Source organism: Monodon monoceros, unplaced genomic scaffold (assembly GCF_005190385.1).
Source record: "Monodon monoceros isolate NGI ecotype Baffin Bay Population unplaced genomic scaffold, NGI_Narwhal_1 Super_Scaffold_20, whole genome shotgun sequence".
NCBI classification, from domain to species: domain Eukaryota; kingdom Metazoa; phylum Chordata; class Mammalia; order Artiodactyla; family Monodontidae; genus Monodon; species Monodon monoceros.
Window position 1 is genome coordinate 73,273,921 of NW_021703777.1, and position 19,667 is coordinate 73,293,587.

Consider the following 19,667-nt stretch of genomic DNA (forward strand, 5'->3'; position numbering starts at 1 on the left):
ACACCTTACAAATTCAGAAGAACAGAAATCATACAAAGCATGCTTTCAGACCACAATGGAGTTAAACTAGAAATCAATGACAGAAAGATAGCAGGAAAACCTCAAAATACTAAACAACACAGTTCTAAATAACACATGAGTGAAATAAGACATATTAAGAGAAATTGTTTAACATTTCCAACTTTGAAAACAAAAGTACAACTTAACAGAATTTGTGGGATTTCATGAAGTATAGTGCTTAGAGCAAAATTCACACTAAATGCATGTATTAGAAAAGAAGAAAAAACCAATAATCTAAGATTCTACCTTACAGAACTAGAAAAAGAAAAATTAAATACAAAGGAAGCAAAAGAAAAATTAATTTAAAGATTAGAGCAGAGGGACTTCCCTGGGGCACAGGTTCGATCCCTGGTTGGGGAACTAAGATCCCGCATGCCATGCCGCACAGTGCGGCCTAAAAAAATAAAAATAAAAATTAGAGCAGAAATCAATGAAATTGAAAACACAAAGGAAAATCAACCAAACCAAAAGCTGGTCCTTTGAAACAATCAAGTAAATTGATGGGCCTCTAGATAGGTTAACAACAACAACAAAAAAGAGACAAGACACAAATTACTAAATATCAGAAATGAAAGAGGCCATCTCTACTAATCCCACAGACAAAGGAATAAAAGAGTACTGCGAATGATTATGCTCACAAATTTGATAACCTAGATGTAGTGGACTGATTCTCTGAAAGACACACTCTGTCAAAACAAAAACAAATAGATACTCTGAATAAGGACTAATATTTATTAAGGAAGTTGAATAATTAATAACTTTCCAAAACAAAAAGCACCAGCCCTAGATGGTGTCAAAGATGAATTCTACCAAACATTTATGGAAGAAATTCCCTACAATCTCTTTCACAGAATAGTTGCAAAATACTTCCTAATTCATTCTGTGAGGCCAGCATTACCCTAATACTAAAAGGAGACAAACACAGATGAAAGGAAAACTACAGACCAATATCTCTCATGAACAGGGATGCAAAAATCGTCAACGAAATATTAGCAAACTGATTCCAATAACATATAAAAATAATTACACACCACAATCAACTGGGATTTTTTTTTAACATCTTTATTGGAGTATAATTGCTTTACAATGTTGTGTTAGTTTCTGCTGTATAACAAAGTGAATCAGCTATATGTATACATATATCCCCACCAAGTGGGATTTAATCCCAGGTATATACAAGGCTGGTTCAACATTCAAAAATAAAATTAGTGTAATCCAACCAATCAACAGGCTAAAAAACAAAAACCACATGATCATATCAAAAGGTGCAGGAAAACCATGTGATGAAATCTAACACTCATTCACAATAAAAACTCTCCGTAAGTCAGGAATAGAGTGAAACTCTCTCAACTTGGTAAAGAATATCTGCAAAAAAGCTACAATGAACATCATACTAATTGGTGAGAAACTCAACACTTTCCCAGTAAGATCGGGTATAATGTGAGGATATCCCCTCTTGCCACTCCTTTTCAACATCATACTTGAAGTTCAAGCCAATGTAATAAAACAAGAAAAGGAAATAAAAGGTGTACTATTGGGAAGGAAAAAATAAAACTGTCTTTGTTTGAAATAATCATCTCTGTAGAAAATCTGAAAGAACAGAGTAATTCCTAGAACAAGTAAGTGATGATACGAAGGTTGCAGGATACATGGTTAACATACAAAAGTCAACTGCCGTCCTACATACCAGGAGTAAACAAGCAGAATTTGAAATTAAAAACATAATACCGGGGCTTCCCTGGTGGCGCAGTGGTTGAGAGTCCGCCTGCCAATGCAGGGGACACGGGTTCGTGCCCCCGTCCAGGAAGATCCCGCATGCTGCGGAGCAGCTGGGCCCATGAGCCATGGTCGCTGAGCCTGTGCATCCAGAGCCTGTGCTCCACAACGGGAGAGGGCCACAACAGTGAGAGGCCCGCATACCTCAAAAATAATAATAATAATAAAAAAACCATAATACCACTTACATTAACATCAGAAATTAAAAAAAGAAAAAAGAAAAAAATACTTAGGTATAAATCTAACAAAGTATGTGCAAAAACTATATGAGGAAAACTACAAAACCCTGATGAATGATATCAAAGAAGAACCAAAAAAATAAAGGACACTACCCAATTTCAATACTTACTATAAAGTTACAGACCTCAAGACAATGTAATATTGGCCAAAGATTTAACAAATAAGTCAATGCAATAGAATAGACAGCCCAGAAAGAGACCCACATAAATACAGTCAACTGATCTTTAAAAAAAAAAGCAAAGGCAATACAATGGAATAAAGACAGTCTTTTCAACAAAAGTGCTGAAACAATAAGATATACACATGCAGGAAATTCCCTGGTGGCCTAATGGTGAGGATTTCAGCTTTTGCTGCCATGGCCTGGGTTCAATCGCTGGTGTGAGAACTGAGATCCCGCAAAAAACAACAACAACAACAAAAAACCACATCCTAGGCACAGACCTTACACCATTCACAAAAATTAACTCAAAATGGATCACAAACATAAATATAATATATAAAAGTATAAAGCATGGGTATGACTATGATTTTTTAAGATACAACACCAAAGGAACAATTCATGAAAGAAATAACTGATAAGTAGGACTTCATTAAAATAAAAAACTGTTCTGCAAAAGACAATGTCAAGAGAGCGAAGACAAGCCACAGACTGAGAGACTATACCTGCAAAAGAAATATCCGATAAAGGACTGTTATCCAAAATACACAAAAAACTCTTAAACTTCAACAATAAGATAACAACCTAATTTAAAAATGGGCCAAAGCGGGCTTCCCTGGTGGCGCAGTGGTTGAGAGTCCGCCTGCCGATGCAGGGGACACGGGTTCGTGCCCCGGTCTGGGAGGATCCCACATGCTGTGGAGCGGCTGGGCGCGTGAGCCATGGCCGCTGAGCCTGCGCGTCCAGAGCCTGTGCTCCGCAATGGGAGAGGCCACAACAGTGAGAGGCCTGCGTACCACAAAATAAAAATAAAAAAATAAAAATAAATTTATGCATTCTACAACTATTATCAAAAAGACAATAAATAACAAGTGTTGGTAAGGACGTGGGAAAAGGGAACCTTTGTGCACTGTTGGTGGGAATATAAATTGGCCGCAGCCACTATGGAAAACAGTATGGAGGTTCCTCAAAAGATTGGAAAAAAAAAAAAAATGGATCAAAGGGACTTCCCTGGTGGTGCAGTGGTTAAGAATCCACCTACCAATGCAGGGGACATGGGTTCGAGCCCTGGTCCGGGAAGATCCCACATTCCACGGAGCAACTAAGCCCATGCGCCACAACTACTGAGCCTGCACTCTAGAGCCCTCAAGCCACAACTACTGAAACCCACACACCTAGAGCCCATGCTCCACAACAAGAGAAGCCACCACAATGAGAAGCCCGTGCACCTGAACGAAAAGTAGCCCCTGCTCACCGCAACTAGAAAAAAGCCTGCGCGCAGCAACAAAGCCCCAACACAGCCAAAATAAATAAATAATTTTTTTTTTTTTTTAAAAGCCCAAAGACCCAAACAGACACCTCACCAAGGAAGACACACAGATGGCAAATAAGCATATGAAAAGACACCCCAGTCGAGTCATGGGGAAATGCAAATTAAAGTGAGATACCGCTACACTCCTATGAGAATGGCACAAATCCAGCACACTGACAAGAGCAAATGCTGACAAGGTTGTGGAGCAACAGGCACTCTCATTCATTACTAGTGGGAATAGAAAATTATACAGCCACTGTGGAAGACAGTTTGGCAGTTTCTTAAAAAACTAAACATACTCTTACCATATGATCCAGCAATCACACTCCTTGGTAATTACCAAAGGGATGTGAAAAGTTATGTCCACACAAAAACCTGCACACAGATGTTTATAGCAGCTTTATTCATGATTGCCAAAACGTGGAAGCCAACAAGATGTCGTTTAACGGGAGAATGGATAAACAAGCTGTTACATCCAATGAAATATTATACAGCAATAAAAATAATTATCAAGCCATGAAGAGATATGGAGAAAACTTAAATACACATTATTAAGTGAAACAAGCAAATCTGAAAAGGCTATATATTACACAATCCCAACTCTATAACGTTCTGGAAAAGCAAAACTATGGAGACAGTTAAAAAATCAGTGGTTGTCAGTGTTTTGAGAGAGGGAAGGATGAACAGGCAGAGCACAGAAGATTGTTAGGGCAGTGAAAATACTCTGTACAATACTATAATGATAAATACGTGTCATTACACATTTGTCCAAACTCACAGAATAAACAACACCAAGAGTGAACCCTAAGGTAAACTATGGACTTTGGGCGATTATGACATATCAATGTAGATTCAACCACTGTAAAAGATATATATGTTGGTGGGGGATGTTGATAATGGGGAAGGCTATGCATGTGTGGGGGCAGGAGGTATACGGGAAATCTCTGTACGTTCCTCTCAATTTTGCTGTGAACGTGACAGCTATTTTTCTTTTCTAAGTCTTCAAGTTAAAATAATGAGTACTAAACATTCAAGTGTTCACGATATGTAAAGAAAAAAATAGAACAGAAAGTATTTATTCTATGATTACCAACTACACAAATGTGCAGAATAAAAACTAAAAAGATTGTAAAAATGAAAAACAGCCTTTGCATGTTTCTGAGACAACTGGAGAAATCTGAATATGGACTTTATTACATGATATCGACACGTTTTGGTTAATCTGTTGGATGTAATAATGGTACTTCTGTGTAAGAATATATTTTTAAAGATATTAATACATGCTGAGAATATCAAAGACATTTATATGTGAAGCTATAGAGACAAGATAACCTAGATATGCTTTAAAATTCCCGAATAAAGAAAAGGCAAGATGAAAATTATCCTTGGGCCACTAAAGTATTTCCTAGACCTGGAGGATCCAAAAATATTTGTCAATTACCATATCCACAACAGAGGCTTAAAATAAAAAGTTTGAGAGACAAAAATATTAGAATATTAACTGTTAAATAATAATATATCTAAATAACTAGAAATTTAATTAGTTCATGGAAATGAAAGGCATTCTGTCAAAGTTGAAAGTTGTTTAAGTTTATGCAAATAAAAATGAAGATAAACATAAAATGGAAGCACAAAGTTACGAATTCCAACAATAAATTTACACGTTGTTGAACTCTTCAAATGTGTCACTATATATATTAAAATCAAAATCCAGGGCTTCCCTGGTGGCACAGTGGTTGAGAGTCCGCCTGCCGATGCAGGGGACACGGGTTAGTGCCCCGGTCTGGGAGGATCCCACGTGCCGCGGAGCGGCTGGGCCCGTGAGCCATGGCCACTGAGCCTGCGCGACCGGAGCCTGTGCTCCGCAACGGGAGAGGCCACAACAGTGAGAGGCCGGCGTACCGCAAAAAAAAACAAAAACAAAAATACTCAAGTAATTTGTTCAGAAATATCATAATAAAACACTACAAAATAAAAATTTATTTTAAATTTTTATTAATCAGTTAATGGCATTCTCTTGTCAAAATCTAAGGGACTATATAAAACTCTCTTACCAACTAATCAGGTGTCAGAAGGCTGTTCTTAGATCTCTTTGTTCAAAAGTCTTGTGATACTGCACAAGCTTTCCTTTACAACATCTATCATCACACAGAGCTAAAATAACTTTTAGTGTGTCTGTACTCTTGTTTGTATTTATGAAAGTTCATAAACTTGTAGACGAAAAATACTGTTTGCAGTATCCGTAAACAAAGGATGTTGCAGCCATCTAGCATTCAGCCACTGCACCCAGTCCTGACAGTGTACCCTGAGGGGATTCAGGATGGAAAAAAGCAGGATACATACAGGCCCTAAATAGTTAAGGTGCATATCAAAGGAACGATTTCAATGAGTCCAAACTCTAGCATCTTCCCATACATAGAAAAGTGTTAAATTCATTACCCTGAGATGTCTGGTTTTCTTTAATTAATGGTAATCTTTTGATGTTCCGACTACCTGGTTTTTGTTGCAAAACTCCTGTAAGTCCTGGCTCCTCCCTTACCTCTTTGGACCAGTTCCTCAGAGCAATCTGAGAGGCTATCTTCCAGGCTTAAGTCCTTGGAAAACCCGCCAAACAAAATGTAATTCTCAACTTCTAGGTTGTGTATTTTTTTTCAGTCGACAAACTAGAAGTTCCTATGTTTTCTGAATATGTAGATGCATAGAAAAAATTGTTAAAGGTTCCTTCTGAAAGACAGGATTAGGATTGAGGGAAGGAAGGAAGGAAAGGGTGGATGGGTAACAAAAACTTTTACTCTGTATATTTCTGTAATTGAAAAATTTTAACAATGAGACTCTGTACCCTTAAATAATTTAAAACAACTTTTCTTTTAACCTTCCAAACTCCTATGTCACCTAAGAAAATTTAAGAAGGAATTTTAAAGGGTTCAAACTACTGACAGCAAAAAGGAAAAAAAAACTAAACAACTGAACCAAACAAAAAGGAAGAAAAACAATGGAACCAGTGACTCAATGAAATAAAATAAAATAAAACCAAAAAGTCGTGGGCTCAACTGATAAAATACAGAATAAGTAAACTAAAGGCAGGAAAGAGAAAGGAAACTAAAAAACGAGATAAACCAGGACTTCCCTTGTAGTCCAGTGGTAAAGAATCCACCTTCCAATGCAGGGGACGTGGGTTTGATCCCTGGTTGGGGAACCAAGATCCCACATGCCGTGGAGAAACTAAGCCCACGTATCACAACTACTGCGCCTGCACACCCTGGAGCCTGTGCACCACAACTAGAGAGAAGCCCAAGTGCCATAACGAATGCCACAATGAAGACCGGATGCAGCCAAAAAAAAGGTAGAAATAAATAAATAAATAAATTTAAAACCTTTAAAAAATGAGATAAACCATATCCTGTGTTACTACACATTAAAAACAGATCATAAGTGAAATGTAATATATTAAATAAGAGATTTTTTTTTTTGATGTGGACCATTTTTAAAGTCTTTATTGCATTTGTTATAATACTGCTTCTGTTTTATGTTTTGGTTTTTTGGCCATAAGGCATGTGGGATCTTACCTCCCCCGACCAGGGATTGAACCCGCAACCCCCTGCATTGGAATGTGAAGTCTTAACCACTGGACCACCAGGGAAGTCCCAAGAGATTTTTTTTAAATACCGAAACTGACAAAAATTTAGCAACCACTCTCTAAAAAGCCACCTGGTTCTCAAACATTCCACTTTACAAAAAATGATCCCACGCTGTTCCAAAACAATGAAAGGGACAGAATGATTACAAACACATTTTATAGGACAAACAATGGCTTTGATTCCCCCAAACTCAGCCAGCACAATTCTGAACAAACACAGGTTAGTCTCACTAAAAAGATACACAATTCTCAACAAAATCTTGGTTAACATACCATAACAAATTTAAGTACTATTCACTATGACCAAGAGGGGTTTATTCCAAGAATTCAAGAATACAATTCCATGAAAAATTTTATCAAAAAGGTATTTGGAAATGCCTTAATTTGACAAATACAGATGTTAAAGTAACAAAGGATATATATCTAAAACTGAGGCAAAACTGTTTTCCTTAAAAAAAGGGATAAGAATATTTGCCATCACTGCTGCTACTTACAGTAATCCTTCCATCTAAACACAAACTCTTTTATAAAATCAAACATAGACAAATTTATTTTGCATAAACGTTTTTTTTTTTTTTTTTTTTTTTTTTTTTGCGGTACGCGGGCCTCTCACTGTTGCAGCCTCTCCCGTTGTGGAGCACAGGCTCCGGACGTGCAGGCCCAGCGGCCATGGATCACGGGCCCAGCCGCTCCGCGGCACGCAGGATCCTCCCGGACCGGGGCACTAACCCGTGTCCCCTGCATCGGCAGGCGGACTCTCAACCACTGCGCCACCAGGGAAGCCCCCATAAACGTATTTTAACCACAATAATTTCAAACAGAAACCAATCTCAAATTACTTTCACAGCTATGACTTGAAGTCCCCTGCCTCCAGAACTGTGAGAAAATGAATTTCTGTTTATGCCACCCAGTCTATGGTAATTTGCTGTGGCAGCATGGGCTAAGACATCCACACACTGATTAAAAAAAGAGAAAAGGGGACTTCTCTGGTGGCGAAGTGGTTAAGAATCTGCCTGCCAGTGCAGGGGACATGGGTTCAATCCCTGGTCCGGGAAGATCCCACATGCCGCAGAGCAGTTACATCCGTGCGCCACAACTACTGAGCCTGCACTCTAGAGCCCACAACTACTGAAGCCCACGTGCTGCAACTACTGAAGCCCTTGTGCTGCAACTACTGAAGCCCGCACGCCTAGAGCCCGTGCTCCGCAACAAGAGAAGCCACCGCAATGAGAAGCGCCGCTCGCCACAACGAGAGAAAGCCCACATGCAGCAACGAAGACCCAATGCAGCCAAAAATAATAAATTAAAAAATTTTAAAAAAAGAGAAAGAGGAAAATCATTTGTTGCCATAGGAGGTGACTATTAAACCAAATCTATACTCTGATAATAAGCAATTTTCATCCCAGTTAACGATGGAAAGCTCTTCTTTCTAGAAGAATTCTAGCTAGGTAAATATAAAGTTGACAATTAGGAAAATCAATGGATGATGATCCTTTTCAGGTGAAAGGATACTAAAGAGTAAGATATTTGCAAAGGACCAAAGCATTAACTTCAGTTTACTTGCGAACTGCAAAAGGAATAAAACGTACCTTCACAAAGAGATCTTGTGGCTCTCACCTTAATCAAGTGATTACACAATTGACCTGACATCACGAACAGTGAGAAAACCTGATATTACACATATATTAACATAATTCAATATGAAGTACCGACATTACACTTGGAGTCCTGCCAAAACTGTTTAACCTGATAATCCAGTCAAACCTTTATACCTGAACTCCCAGTTTATAAGAAATACAAGTTAAAGCATCACCATGAGGAAATCTCCAGGATTAAAAATGGAGGTGTGTGCAGGAGAACCATCATAAATTTTAAAAGACTAAAAACTACATTCAGGGAATCCCCTGGCTAAGGCTCAGCGCTTTCACTGCCATTACCAGGGTTCAATCCCTGGTTGAGGAACCAAATCCCGCAAGCCAAAAAAAACCCCCCAAACAAACAAACAAAAAAACTACATTCATATGCAATGTGTAAACCTTAAGTAGATCCTTCAAAACAAAAATCCAAAAAACTATAAGACATTTTTTTAAGTAACTAGGGAGATATGGGAAAATTTGAATATTAGATACTAAGGAATTAACAATTTTCTTACGTAGAATAATGATACTGTGGTTATGTAAAAGAATGCTATTTAGAGGAGATGCATGCTCAGCTTTTGGTAGTGAATTATCTTCATAACAGCAGCATTAACAATTGTTGAATCTAGGCAGTGATGACAGAAGCATACGTTCTTTCAACTCTTCCACTTGAAAATTTTCTTAATAAAAAGCTAAACGAATTATTTGTTTTATTTTTTCTGCCACTTACTTGCCCATAGAATGTCTAGTTCATAGAACTTGCTCAAGTTCACTGGATAAACTAGGGCTTGGTCAAATGTTTATCTAAATAAACAATGTTTTTCAAAAAAAAAACAAGTTAAATAAACAGATTAAAATGGAACAGTTAATTTTTCTATCTGACTTTTAAAAAAAGGTTGTATTAATGGTGAGAATATGATGAAATGGGCTGCCTCATACAGTGCCAGTGCTAGAGCAATTTACAACCAACTTTCTAGAACACACCTTGGTCATAAGTTCAGATACTGTGACCTAGTAATTTTCTTCCAGTAATCTATCTTAGGGAAATAAACTCAGATTAAAAAGTATTATGGGGGCTTCCCTGGTGGCGCAGTGGTTGAGAGTCCGCCTGCCGATGCAGGGGACACAGGTTCGTGCCCTGGTCCGGGAAGATCCCACATGCTGCGGAGCGGCTGGGCCTGTGAGCCATGGCCGCTGAGCCTGTGCGTCCGGAGCCTGTGCTCCGCAACGGGAGAGGCCACAACATTAAGAGGCTCACGTACCGCAAAAAAAAAAAAAAGTATTATGGGACGTCCCTGGTGGCGCAGCGGGTTAAGAATCCACCTGCCAATGCAGAGGACACAGGTTCAATCCCTGGTCTGGGAAGATCTCACATGCCGCGGAGCAACTAAGCCTGTGTGCCACAACTACTGGGCCTGCGCTCTAGAGCCCGCGAACCACAACTACTGAACCCCGTGGGCCTAGAGCCGGTGCTCCACAACAAGAGAAGCCACCGCAATGAGAAGCCCGCGCACCGCAATGAAGAGTAGCCCTCGCTCGCCGCAACTAGAGAAAGCCCGTGCACAGCAACGAAGACCCAATGCAGCCAAAAATAAATAAATTTATTTTTAAAAAAAGTATTATGTAAAGATATGCCTTTCAGCAGGAAAGGCTATAACAAGAAAAAATAGAAACAACTTATAAATATTCGACAAAAGAATGGTTTAGTCAGGCACTACTAAATATTAATATATAAATACTATTTAATTCTAATACTCAAGTTAAACACTAAATATTTAAAAAGAATATTTAATGTCCTGAAGAAAACACAAGATATATTAAGAGGAAAAAGATATAAAACAGTATACATACAAAGATCTTGATTTGATTAAAAGGATGTTTATATCAACAGCTATCTGTGGTTGATGAGAGAGACTGTTGCCTAATTTGTCATCTTTGTACATTTCTTCTCAATTCTCATAGAAGAGCAAGGAAACAGGATTAAGAATACCTGTGTTCCCGACAAATACTAACAGACTGTAAGCTCTTATCCCCATAATCATACTCTTGATTTTGTCGTTACCTAAACCTGCACCTTCTCCGAAATCCACTTCAAGTTTCTCAGATTCCCAACCTCCGTGGATCAAATAAATTCACTTTGGTACTCCAAACCCAGCTATTAGCTGGCTTCATCAAAACAGAACCACTCTCCCTGACTCTCCCTCATTATCAGTCACCTTTAAGGTCCTCACTTCCTCCTTAGCCAGTTTAGATTCCTTGGGCATTCATTATAATCACTCCCTTGCAAATACTCTTGACAACCTTGATACCTTTCTTCCTGCAGTGTACTCATATGGCAAAGCCCTAATGCTAATTAAACTCATTCTCCAATGAACTAAAAAACAAATTTTTTTTAACTTCCTGTGTCTGCCCCAAGCAGCACTGCTGGGGGAGGGAGCAGGGAACAACCACCATTCAGTGGTCTGATGTTCAAGTGAAAACCACAAATCCCAAATAGAAACTTAACATTGCCCTAAGTGTCTCTGCTCCTATTAAAGATTAATCCTTCCACTTATGTTAGGAATACCACCCCCTGTTCTTCTCAAGGACTTTGCACCTTCAGTTACTCCTCTCTCTAGCATAATCAATTTCTCCCATCCATCAACATACAAACATACTCTAATATCTACTAGAAATTTTTTTTTAAAGATCTCTGAAGCCATGGTCTTCTCCAGCTCCCCCTCTTCTCTCCTTCACTGTAAAAGCAAAACTCCTTTAAAAAGTTGACCATAGTTGCCTGTTCCTCATCTCATTCCTCTTAACAATCCACCCCAATAACACATGCACACCATTCCAATGAAAATATTCCAGTCAAGGTCACAATGATCACACTGCAAATTCAACGGTCATTTCTCCCATTTAAGCAGCATGACAAAGTTGACCACCTTCTTCTTGGAACTCTGTCTTCTCTTGGCTTCAATGACACCATGCTCTCCTTTGTTGGTTCTCGTCAATTCAACTTCAACATGTGCTATGGAACCAGGACAAAAACCAGATTTTGTCCTAGACCCCTCCTTTTCTAACCAAATTCTCCTAGAGTTAAGTTACCCAGTCTAAGCATCAAATTATACCATCTATGTATCTATGATGCCAAATCTCTCTTCAGATCTAACCTCCAGACTCATATAACGAACTGCTTAAATTCTTATCCTCCCCACCTCCAGTGTGCTCTTCCCACTCCTCAACTCAGAAATTAGCACCACCATCCATCTAGTTGCAAAAACAAAAATCTAGGTGTTTTTCCAGCTTCTTCATTATTTCTCTACACCATCAGCAAGCTCTGGTGACTCCACTCTTAAAACATAACCCAAACACTTCCCTTAAGCCTCCTCTATTCCACCCTAACCCCAAGCTACAATCACCTCTTGCCTAGCCTACCTAGAAAGGCTTCCTGAGTTCATTCCTGCCTCCTATCCCCAACCCCACACAGGAAGTGCCTAACAAATTTCCTTCTCCTTCCTTACTAACAAAACCCTCATTTTAATTGGGGAGCAATGTGCTCAGCTAATAAACATTTCCTAGCCTACCTTAAACCAAGAAGTGATTATGACACTGTGGTGAATAAAAAAATAAAAAGAGAGGTCACTGAATGGAACCTCAGATATCTCTTTTAAAGGGAGTGAACTCAGCTGGCGGTGCCTGGTGCCTTTCCCTTTTTACAATTCAGATAGGCTGCCTGGTCCTGATAGCCATTCTGAGAGTTTAGGGACAAGGGTCAAACTCCTAAGAATAGTAACCTGAAAGTTAGAAGTAGACTATTAACACTATAAAGCCCCTAACCAAGCAACTTTGGGATACTTCCCCTCCAGACTTTTCCTATTTATTTCGATCACTACTACTGTTTCTTTTGTTACATCCAACAAAACTCAACCTTTAAGTAGTAAACGTTTCCTCATTATCTTCAGGGTCAATTCATTCCCCACAGCAGCCAAAGTGATCTTTTAAAAACACGAATTCTGTCGTTTGCTTTAAAACCTCAAATGGCTTGTGTGTGATCTGGCTCACACCTACATCTCCAACTTCATCTTGCACCATTCTCCTCCCTTACCCACAATACTCCAGCCACAACAACCTCCTTTTGGTTGCTTACACATAGCAAATTCATTCCCACTTTAGAGCTTTTACACTAACAGTTTCCTCTGATCTGGACTGTTCTTCCCCAGTGACGTGCTTTTATCATTCAGATCTCAATTTAAGTTTATAATTCTAGGATAAGCCTTTTCTGAACACCCAATCAAAAACAACCAATTAATTTCATCTGGACAATATTATTATACAGCTCTGCACTGCATTTATTACTTATTTGTCTGTCTTCCCTTATCCCACTCATTACTATATCCCTAACACATATCATGGTGCCTACCATAAAGAGAGCCCTCAAATATCTGTTATAGAGCTCTTGGTACTGATAATACAAAGATGGATGAGCCATGATGCCTACTCTTGAGAAGCTTGGAATCTAATAGGGAAAAACAACTTCAAATGATTAAAAATTACAGATTTCGGTTTAAAGTCCCATGGGAATTGTATTCAATGCTCCCCCACCCCAAAAAACTCTAAATATGTATATATATGTACATACATAGATAAAATGAAAGGAAAACCAAAATTAAGATGCATCTCTGTATATGTGAAATATTTCATAGACAAACATTTTTTAAAGAAAAGAATTATCTCTGGGAGTGAGATAATTTTTACTTTATAATATAGTTCCCTGTATTTTTCAAAGTTTAATAAGTTTCTTACTTTTATATTCACAGAATTTTGACTATTTATTTAAAAAAGAAAAGCAATTAAATGGTTTACATTCTTGACTATATAATTATTAGCTTTCTATGTGCATGTAAGAGTTGATCATCCTAATATATGACTAAGTTAATTCCAATTTATCCTCCCAAGTATTAGTTTAAGGGTTATTCCCAAGGAACTCTTTCCCTGAGTTTAGGTTACCTCACCCTCACAGTTCTCCTTACTTAAACTCAACAAACATAACTAGCTGTTCAATGTCTCACCATCTTACTGGACCATAATTTACTCCATAACAGCATGGACCATGTCTAGCTTATTAACAAACATAGGTGGCATTCAATAAATATTTGTTGAATAAATGAAGAAAAATGTAGAGCTAACTAAAGAGTTTAAACTAAACCATAGGATACAGATGATGTCATATATAATACTAAATAGATGCCCCCTGAGATCTTCAAAGGGGAAAACTGCAAAAAAATTCTCTTCCCACCATCTTATTTCCCCACTTTTGGGCTTGGACAGTATACCATCCCAATTCAGGACCTGACTACATTATCAACAGAAACCCAACTTCACTGGTGGCCACCTTTATCAACATATTCAATTCTTCTTAGTACCAGAAGCAGGATGAAAGGTATTACTTTCATAGTGCTTGGGGATTAGCTCCTTGGAGCTTAAGAAATACTGAACCTCATTCAGGAAAACAAATGCCTCCTGCTCACCAGGCAATGTGCTAAGCAATGGAGGATGGAAAAATCAGTAAGACAGGTCTACGTCCTCAATGACACACATTCACAGTTCCATCAGACAGATGGAGATAAAGCACGTAAGTAAACACCTAAGGATATAATCAAAGTATGACCAAGCCAAGAGACGTTAAAAAAAGTCTGACATATATAACCTTCTAAAATCTCATCTAGCAATACACACTAAATTCTTGCACATTTGTACCAGCAAGAAACTGGAAATAACCAAATATCCAATGCACAGATGCATAAACTGCAGTATATTCTATACATATATTTTAAAAATAAAGGAACTAGTACAGAATGATATAAGAAAAATGAAGCACAAAGTGTTTTATATCACTGCTGAAAAGCAATAGTATCAGACAACCCACAATTAAGTACACCAATCCCAAATAGGATGGTTCACATGAAACAAAGAAACCTAAAAGTAAAGCACCCCACAGTCACTTGAGAGAAATGGCTACATATGCTAGTTAGCCCTGCATTTGTAATCGCTAGAAAAATCCATAATCACACAAAGACTAAAAATAATGAACAGAGTAACACAGACCTGTCCTAAACCTAGGCAAAGAGCACTTTCAGCAATAGCTCCAAAAGATTAGACACCTATCAAAGATTTGGGCGGGTGTGAGGGGGGGTGTGTGTGGCATACTTTAAATGTTACTAAGCCTGTTACATTTCAGGCACCATACTGGATGCTGAAGAGAAAAAGATGAATAAGAATCCTCAAGGAGCCCAATGATCTAGCAGGAGCAAAAAGACATATATACAATTACCAAAAATATAATAACTGCTCTAAAAAAAAACCCCAACAAAGTGATACTGGAGAAAAAAGGTAAACTGTGGGTTCAAGAAAAGCTTATCAGGGACTCCCTGATGGTGCAGTGCCAATGCAGGGAACACGGGTTTGAGCCCTGGTCCGGGAAGACCCCACATGCTACGGAGCAACTAAGCCCGTGCAACACAACTACTGAGCCTGCGCTCTAGAGCCCATGAGCCACAACTACTGAAGCCCTCGCACCTAGAGCCCGTGCTCCGCAACAAGAGAAACCAACGCAATGAGAAGCCCGCGCACCGCAATGAAGAATAGCCCCCGCTCGCCACAACTAGAGAAAGCCCACGCGCCACAACTAGAGAAAGCCCACGTGCAGCAACAAAGACCCACTGCAGCCAAAAACAAATAAATAAATTTTAAAAAAGGAAAAAAAGAAAAGCTTATCAGAAATGGCATTTTAGGAGAAGTTTTTCAAAAGGCAAAGAAAGGAGGTTAAGGACTTATTCCAAGCAGACAGAACAACTCAATATAGCTAAAGGCTGGAGGGAGAGTGAGGGTCTGAGGTATGTTCAGGCATACAACTTAAGTTGAGACTTCACAGGAAATAAGGAAAGGTAGGCTAGAACAACAGTAAAAAGGTTTTGACTTCATGCAATAGGGCGTAGACAATGTAAAGAAAAATGACAAAATAACGTTTTAAAAATTAAATCCAGGGAGGCAGGGCTGGGCCGCGGTGCGGGGCCACCGTCCTCTGCGCTCCTGGGCGTTCCTCCGCGCTGTATGCCCCACAGGAGGAAGTCACAGGAAAACAATCTGACATTAGGTGAGAATCCAAGTCAAAACTGGGTGAAACTGAAGAGAAGTTGGACGTTCCCACTGGCTCCTTAAGTACCTATGGATTATGGCAGGAAAAGTGAAATGGATCACTGATATCAAGAAGTCATTGCTGGGCTTCCGTGGTGGCGCAGTGGTTGAGAGTCCGCCTGCCGATGCAGGGGACACGGGTTTGTGCCCCAGTCCGGGAAGATCCCACATGCCGCGGAGCGGCTGGGCCCGTGAGCCATGGCTGCTGAGCCTGCGCGTCCGGAGCCTGTGCTCTGCAACGGGAGAGGCCACAACAGTGAGAGGCCCACGTACCGCAAAAAAAAAAAAAAAAAGAAGTCATTGCTGATAAATAACTCTGAAAAGAGAGGATGGGTCCAAGTGACAGAAAACGAGGACTGGAATTTTTACTGGAAGAGCAAGCAAACCATCCACAATGTTTTTAGTGTCAAAACTGGCTACCGGCTCTCAGATGATCGAATAGTCAACCATTTCCCGAACCACTATGAACTGATGCAGAAGGATCTGATGGTGAAAAACATCAAGAGATACTGGAAAGAGCTGGAGAAGAAAGGAAGTCCTTTAGCAGAGAAGGATGAAAGTGGGAAACACCTCTACCTGGACTTCGTCCCCATCACCTACATGCTGCCCGCCGACTACAACCTGTTCGTGGAGTTCAGGAAAAGCCCTTCCAGCACCTGGATCATGAAACCTTGTGGCAAAGCTCAGGGAAAGGGCATCTTTCTGATCAACAAGCTCTCACAAATCAAAAAGTGGTCCTGGGACAGCAAAACATCTGCGTTCATGACTCAGTCTACCAAGGAAGCCTACGTGATCTCTCTGTACATTAACAACCCGTTACTAATCAGCGGCAGGAAGTTTGACCTGCGCTTGTATATTCTGGTGTCTACGTACCCCCCACTGCGCTACTACATGCATAAACTTGGATTTTGCTGCTTTTGCACAGTAAAATACACCCCGAGTACCAGTGAGCTGGATAACGTGTTTGTTCATCTCACCAACGTTGCCATTCAGAAACAAGGGGAGGACTACAACCACATCCACGGGGGCACGTGGACCGTGAACAACCTGCGGCTCTACCTGGAGAGCATCTGAGGCAAGGAGGTGACCAGCAAGCTGTTCAACGAGATCCACTGTATCTTCATGCAGTCCCTGAAGGCCGTGGCACCCATGATGAACAACGACAAACACTGCTTTAAGTGCTACGGCTACAACATCATCATCGACGACACGCTGAAGCCCTGGCTGATCAAGGTGAATGCTCCCCATCCCTCACTTCCAGCACTGCCAACGACCAAATCCTTAAGTATAACCTGATTAATGACACCCTCAACATCACGGTCCCTAACGTTGAAATTCCAGACTGTAAATGAAACAAGTCACCCCCAAAGGAAGTCCTTGGCAATTATGAAATTCTGTATGACGAGGAGCTGGCACAAGGCGACAAGGCTGACCAAGGGCTGAGAAGTCCACCGGGCCAGTCGCTGGGGCCCAGAGGGGGCCGATCGAGAAACTCCAGGACAACCGTCCTCACAACCTGGAAGTGACCTCTAGTGAGATCAAGACTCCAGCCTGGACTTGTCACTGCACCCACCCTTGCTGAAGACCTATTTTGGAAATTTCCTTTTTCTAGAGCTTTTTTCCTTTCCTAAACCCTGTAATAAAGGCACTTCTTTGGAAGGTTAAAAAAAAAAATATTAAATCCAGTGGCATGGCACCAGTTGAATTAGAAGTTGGGACAGACCAAAGGCAGAGAACTAAATGTAAATAAGCAAACTATTTTAATATAAATAGTCCATCTGAGAAATGAAAACCTGACCTAAGATGATTAACAAAAAACGCAAAAGTGGAAACAAAGATTCAGGAGATAAATGGATGATGGAGGACGACGAGATCAGTAACTTACAAAGGACAGTAAGAGAAGTTGAAGAAAAGCCAGAAAAGTCGTATCAGAGTAACCGAAAGGGGAAAGCTCTAAGATGGAATTGGAAACGTGGAAGAAAGAGGTACAAAATGGACAACTGCTGAAAAGTTACTTTTTGTTTCACAATTTAGTAGACATTGGTAATGCCTGAAAAAGTAGTTTCAATATGATATGATAGAGATAGAAGACACCTGAGTACAGAAGTTAAGGAATGAATTAACTTTTAAGAACCAAATACAGGAGAATATCTTTATGATAACCAGAGTAGGAAAAGATTCCTTAAACAAAATACAAAAACCACACCATATAGGAAAAGACAGACAAATTTGGCTACTTTAAAAGTAAACTCAGTAAGATCAAAGATACAATAAAGTTAAGTGAAATAAGCCAGCAGAACAAATAATGTATAATAATCAAATTCATAAGAGAAAGAAAATAGAATGGTAACTGCCAGGGGTTGAGCACTGAGAAGTAAGGAGTTAGTGTTTAATGGGTACAGAGTTTCAATTTTACAAAAAGCAAAGTCTTGGAGATGGATGGTGGTATTGGTTGTACAACAATGTGAATACACTTAATGCCACTGAAATTGTGCACTTAAATATATACAGGATGAGGGACTTCCCTTGTGATCCTGCAGTTAAGACTCGTCGCTCCCAATGCAGGGGGCCCAGGTTTGATCCCTGGTCAGGGAACTAGAGCCTGAATGCTGCAACTAAAAGATCCTGCATGCGACAACGAAGATGCCACGTGCCAGAACTAAGACCCCAGTGCAGCAAAATAAATAAATAAATATTTTTTAAAAATACAATGAAAAGTTTTATGGGGCTTCCCTGGTGGCGCAGTGGTTGGGAGTCCGCCTGCCGATGCGACGGACACGGGTTCATGCCCCGGTCCAGGAAGATCCCACGTGCCGCAAAGCAGCTGGGCCCGTGAGCCATGGCCGCTGAGCCTGCGCGTCCGGAGCCTGTGCTCCGCGATGGGAGAGGCCACAACAGTGAGAGGCCCGTGTACCGCAAAAAAAAAAAAGAGAGAAAAGAAAAGTTTTATGATGTTATTTACCACAATTTTTTTAAAAAGAGCATTAAAAAAAGATAAGACAGAAATTAAGCCACATAACAGAAGTAGACAAAATTATACAGATAAAGAATTCTTACAAATTAATAAGAAAAATACAAACCACACAAATTCTTAAAAATGGGTAAGGAGGGCTTCCCTGATGGCACAGTGGTTGAGAGTCCGCCTGCCGATGCAGGGGACACGGGTTTGTGCCCCGGTCTGGGAAGATCCCACATGCCGCAGAGCGGCTGGGCCCATGAGCCATGGCCGCTGAGCCTGCGCGTCCGGAGCCTGTGCTCCGCAATGGGAGAGGCCACAACAGTGAGAGGCCCGCGTACCGCAAAAAAAAAAAAAAAAGGGTAAGGAATGCAAACACTAATTTTACAAAAGAAAGCCTTACAGCCAATAAAAACATGCTTAATATCTCTACTGACAAGGGAAATGAAAATTAAAATAAGCTATCATTTCATATCCATCAGACTGACAAAAATCTAAATCTTCCAAATGTCAGGTCCCTAGAATTCTTATTTACTTCTAGAGCAAGTGTAAATTGATACAATCATTGGGAGAACAATGATGCAATATCGAGTCATGTAGAAGATGCAAATACACTCAGATCCTGAAAGTCTACTTCCTATAAAACCCTTATGTGCCCAAGAAAACAACTATAATAATGTGCAATGCATCCTTTTTTATAATCTCTAAAAGTTGGA

General features: G+C 39.9%; 1 protein-coding gene and 1 pseudogene across 1 annotated transcript in view; one reads left to right on the forward strand and one right to left on the reverse strand.

Moving 5' to 3' along the window:
• The window catches only part of UBE2K (ubiquitin conjugating enzyme E2 K), a 77,605-nt gene that overhangs the window by 49,663 nt on the left and 8,275 nt on the right, over positions 1-19,667 (reverse strand). The gene's annotated exons all lie outside the window — the stretch shown is intronic.
• Positions 13,689-18,673, forward strand: LOC114902553 (annotated as a pseudogene).